This window comes from Pteropus vampyrus, unplaced genomic scaffold, assembly GCF_000151845.1.
Source record: "Pteropus vampyrus isolate Shadow unplaced genomic scaffold, Pvam_2.0 Scaffold15, whole genome shotgun sequence".
Taxonomy (NCBI): Eukaryota; Metazoa; Chordata; class Mammalia; order Chiroptera; family Pteropodidae; genus Pteropus; species Pteropus vampyrus.
In genome coordinates this window covers 15,717,175-15,722,713 of record NW_011888796.1, presented here as the reverse complement: position 1 = coordinate 15,722,713, position 5,539 = coordinate 15,717,175, and positions in this window count along the sequence as shown.

Here is a 5,539-nt window from a genome sequence, read left to right as displayed (position 1 = left end):
GATTTCATGTTTAATTTGGGTACATCTGATCATCCATCTGCAGGTTGATCTATACATTCAAGAGAAGGATTAAGGCTTCCTGCGCTGACCCCAATCTCTCATTCTCTGCTGGCTTTGCAAGCTTGCTGGAATCTTCAAAAGAAGTGCCCATGATGTAATTATGGATTTACTAACACCCAAAGGTAGGCTTCCAGCTGTTAGAGGATGAGGCTGCGTGGAGGGGGCTTCTCTGGACCATTTAATCCTCCAATCCCTTAAATACCAACAAATCTGCATCCTGTCTGGAGTCGGCAGCTGGCCCCTGAGTGAAGGGGAGTCCAGGCTGGCAGGTGGGCCAGGCTTTCCTAAAAGAACAAGACGAAAGCTTCCCCAGCCTGGTGAAATATGAGTCTCTCTCTCTCCTGTTTTTAAAGGGTCCCATCTGGGCTCTTTAAAAACACCAACTGTATTACTCTCAAGTTGCAGGAAAATTCTGGAGACTGGGGGGTTGATCAAAGTTAGCATCAACTGTTGAGCACTGAGGGGTACACATTTTCACGGGTGTTGCTTGCAACTCTCTTGGGACATGGTTCTTGCACATAGAAGGGCAAATGGCCTCAGGTCCTAGCTGCCATTTTAATGAATAGCATCAAGGAAGTTTTCATTTGTAAAGGTCCTTTGGGATTACCCAGTCCAGTGGTTTCAACTTTTATTTTAGCAGATGTTCTCACTCTTTTTCAATTATAGCTGTATCAGATACTTTTTAATGTACCACCTTAGGTCTTCTCAGCCACACCTGTCTTCTAGGTCTTTGCTACTGGTTTCATTCCAGCACAAGCCAACCGCACCCCCCACCCCCTTTGAAATTCTGGCCTCAAGTGCAGGACTGTGAGACACTCCATCAGGTGAACCTTTGAGCAGCAAGAGACAAGGGTTGGAGAAAAATTATTTTCTTCTTTCTGGATGAATTGCCCTAAGCTTCACACAGCCTCTTTAAAGAAGGTCCCACAAGATCTAGCATCAGCTGATGCTCATGGTGGCCCGCTCAGCAATGTACTTGTGTGCTCTCTGTCTCATCCCACCGCTTTTCTTCACTTCAGCTCTCTCTCTCCCTCATAAAATGTTAGCACATATGCTTCTGCTTCAAACTCTGCTTCTAAGACAGCATCTTATAAGGATGCTCAGTGTATAAAACAGATACAGTAGGGCTGCTCTGAGTGAAGAGAAACAGGGTCCCCAGGTGCCATCTCATTTTTCCTTATGGTTTCCAAGGTGATGACTGCAACAGGGCTCCCTGGAAAGCCTTTGATCTCATCCAATTCTGTCATTCTGCTGCTGAAGAAACCGAAGCCTAAAGTCACATGGCAAGTGAGAAGCAAAGCCAGAACCAGAATCCAAATTCCTTCCTCCTAATCCAGTGCTCTATCGAGTCAATTTAAGAACTTAAAACAATTTTCCTTTTCCTAAAGCATCTTTCTGCACTGACCTGTCCCTGAAGACTTTGAAGTCCCCTGTTAGACTGCAGCCACCACCTGGGAGGTATGACACACTGACCTCTGAATTCAGACTCTGGGATCAAAGAAGAAATGGGATAAAGAAGTGTTAGTTATGCCGGAGGAAAGGCTTGATTTAGGGACCTCTGCATGTGGGAAATTTTTGCGTGTTTGGGAGGCTGCACAAGGACAGACCTCAGAGCACTGGAGGAAGAGTGAGGGGACACAAAAGGAGAGGGAGACTGGCTTTCCTTGTCAGCTGGTGTTACTTATAGGACAGCCTTCTCCAGGTTGAAGTCTCCCTTTAGGAAGCTGGGAGGATGTCCTGAAGTCACACTGTGGGGAAAGGAGACGGAAGGAAGTGTTTGCTTCACATTGCTTTCATCAAGATTCTTGTGGTTGTGGCTACTAGAAACAACTAGGGACAGGTTGATGATGAAATGGGATTTTGTATTATAAGGATACGGGGGCATCTTAAGGACTCTAAGCGCAAGGATGGAGCTGGGCATTGGGTACAGACAAGAACCAGTGGGACTTACAGAACCCAGGAAGTCACCTTTCTCCAACTCCGTTTCTTTGTCATCCTTCTCTATCCCCAAAGACTGGCTTTCCCTGTGTTCTAGGGAGCATGGCAGCAAATGGCCTTAGCTGGCAGCTTCCGAGTTTCTCTTCCTTTCAAGGGATAAGCAGAATGAGCCCAGATTCTGAATTCTCCTAGGGGGATTCTAGTTGGCCCATCTTGAGGCAGGTGCTCACCCTGGACAAGTCAATGAGGCCAGGTGGTGTACAGTCATGGCTGCTCCCTCTTGGACCAGACAGACAAAGGACGGAGAAGGGAGCAGCTTGCTACCTTGGGCTTGCACACTTGGACAAAAGCTCTGAAATAGGAGATTCTGTGCTCTTTCCCTTCTCCTTAGTGGATGAGATTACTCTCTTCTACATGTGGGTGTATATTCAAACCTTGTCCAGAAGACTTTGTGTGGACAGATGTTTCATTTCTCTTAGGTAAATACCTCTTAGGTAAATGGGATCACTAGATCATATGATAAGCATACATATAACTTTATAAGAAACTGCAGAGTGTCTTCCAAAGTAGCTGAACCATTGCAAGTGATCTTTAATTTTAAAAATTTCCCATGCTCTGTGTTGCAATAGTAGTCAAGAAAGACTACCTCCTGGACTGCATCAGAGGGTAACCACAGCAATATCACCCTGATGACAAATTAACTCCTCTGGCCCTGGAGGTTCCTTATTCCTGCAATGTGAGAGGGAAGCTCTAAACCAGGTCATTCACTTCCACCTCATCTCTCATCTTCCCCTGCACTTCTCTGATCTTCCTGCAGTGGGTTCAGGTCAAGGCAGTTTATACATAATGTATGGACTGTCTGGGAATTAAGTTTCCAACCAAAACAAAATGCCCTAGTTGCCTGACTTTAAATTAACTATTCATTTGTTTGGCTACAGGATCCTCCATCTAACAATGGGCAAGTCATAATTATAAATGGACCCAGCAGACAAAGCTGGATCCCTTTTCCTAGCTAGACAATTAACCAGAGTCAGTTCTCAGTTACCCAGTCAGTCAATAAGCATTTGTTGAGCTGTACCATGAACGATATTTCTTGCAACCTTACTGTTCTTGCCTGACCACTCCATGGATATTGCCATTGCTCCTTAACAGATGATTAAAAAGAAATGGAGATGTGAATGAACTTGCCCAAGGCTACCTGGAAGAAGCCAGATGGATTCTGAGGTCTTTCTCCTATGCCGGTCCATCTCTGGGGAATGTGTAAGGTGACACATGTGAAATATGACAATACAGTTTTTCACTCAGAGCATTCCTGAAGAAGTTGATAAAACTGACCATTACTTAAAACTCTTTTCCCCAGAAGAACATCATTTGAGTTGGGGCTTTGTTCCTGATTAAGGTCTTGACATAAATGAAGTGGTGGAAATCTCATATAAGCAAAGTTATTACAAATATAAACCTTTAAAATAACTTATTAGTAAAACTATTCTCAGTCTTTATGAAACAGGCATGAAGACATTATAGGTATTAGTTACACAAGTACCCTATTCCACTGCAATTTTTTTTTGCGCGACACAAAAAACTACTATGTCTTCAATATAATACAAAACTAATATGCTAGAAGTGGTAAGCAGTACATTTAATTAGAAATGTTTTTATTTATGTTTAGAAAAGCATTGGGAGAAAAATGTTGATGGCTTTGGCCTCTTTATAATATCTGGATTGAGCTTTTGTATGTGACCTTATTTCTCTACGATCAGGTTCTTACTCTCCATAGATGGGCATCAGGGGTCTTTGAACCTACTGAAACCGTATGCAACATTTTTTGAATATATTATTTTTTTCTGGAATTTCTAGCTTTCATCAGATCCTCAAAGGCCTCTGTGATATAGTCACACGTTTGAATCAGTTATTCCTAGGTGTTTTTCTGTTGTGAGCAGCGGCATTGAAATCATTGTGCTGACTTTAGAGGAGTGTTCAGAGTCGGAATCATTCTTTTGGCGGTGTGATAGACTAGGTTTGCTGACGGGCTCCCTTCTTAGAAAACTTTTAATGTATTGTTGGGTTGCAGGAAGTAGGGGAAATCTCTAGATCCAGTGTCATGGATCTGATACTGGAGTAGGGAGCCCTGATTGGAAAGCAAAGGAAAGGTTGGGTAGCCTGAGGGCTAATGCCCACTTCGGCTGCTACTGGAAAGCCTGCCCTTAGGTCAATGGCAACATGAGGGATCTGACTCAAGACTCCATCTTAGCTCAGGTCTCTAAGGGATTATATATTGTCACTGGCCCCCAACTCCCTTCTGAGGTCTCTTCTGCATCTCAGAGGAGAAGCAGAAACTACATTTCCCAGAATCCTCTGCCACATGGGGTTCCACCACACTCTGCCTCCAGCACCTTGCAAACTTTTCTGCCATCCAGTGGGCTACAACCAACTCTTCTCCAGTGACATCTGAACCCCAGCTTGGGGTGGGAGCCCTCCCCCAAGGAAGGTCTATCTTCCTTGGGTATTTTTAGCCCTATAGTTATTTATACATCGTATAGTTCTTTTATCATAGCTTAATAATTCCTTATATTAAACGGCCCCTGTTTAAAATCACTGTGTGGTTTCCATCTCCTGATTATCTGTCCTCAGTCTCTGGAAAGGCAAGAAGCAACCTTCTGAGGTACAGGTAAGCCGCACCCAGGGGCAGCTGATTGTCTACCTTACATCTTTACATGGATATATTTGGAATACATAGAGTGTATGGCTTCTGTTTTCCCAAGGAGACCCTGACTGATAGGGGCTAACATAGCTCCAGGTCTGTAGGCATCTTGGCACCCAGCAGAAGCAAAGGCACATCCTCTTTTGGGTTTCCTCTTCTGCTTAGGTCCTCAGGACTCATTTATTCATGGAATAGAGATTTGTTGAGCACCTATTACATGTCAATTACTGTTCTAGATGATGGGAGATACAGCAACAAACATAACAAAAATCCTACTTTACATTTTCACAGAAATGTACCATCAAACACAGAAGGAAATAAGCTACCATGAATAGAAAACAAACAAACAAAATAACAGATTTAGACTCCTAATGTTTTTAATTATTATAGTTATCAGACAGAATATATAAAATAAGAAATGGAGATAGAAGATACAAAATAGGATATAAGATAGCAAATGCTGAAAGAAATAAAAGAAGGGATCACAAAAATAATCAAGGGATCAAAAAAGGCAAACAATAACAAGCGTTGAGGAGGATGTGGAGAAACTGGAACCCTTATATCAGTGAGATTGTAAAATGGTGCAGCCCCTTTGGGAAACAGTTTGACTATTCCTCAAACTATGAAACATAGAGTTACCACGTGACCCAGCAATTCCACTTCTAGATGTGTAACGACAAGAAATGAAAACATACATCCACAAAAAGACTTGTACACAAACGTTCACAGCAGCATTATTCACAATAGCCAAAAAGTGAAAACCCAGCTGTCCATCAACAGGTAAATAAATAAACAAAATGTAACATTTCCATACAATGAGCTGTTATTTAGCCATAAGAA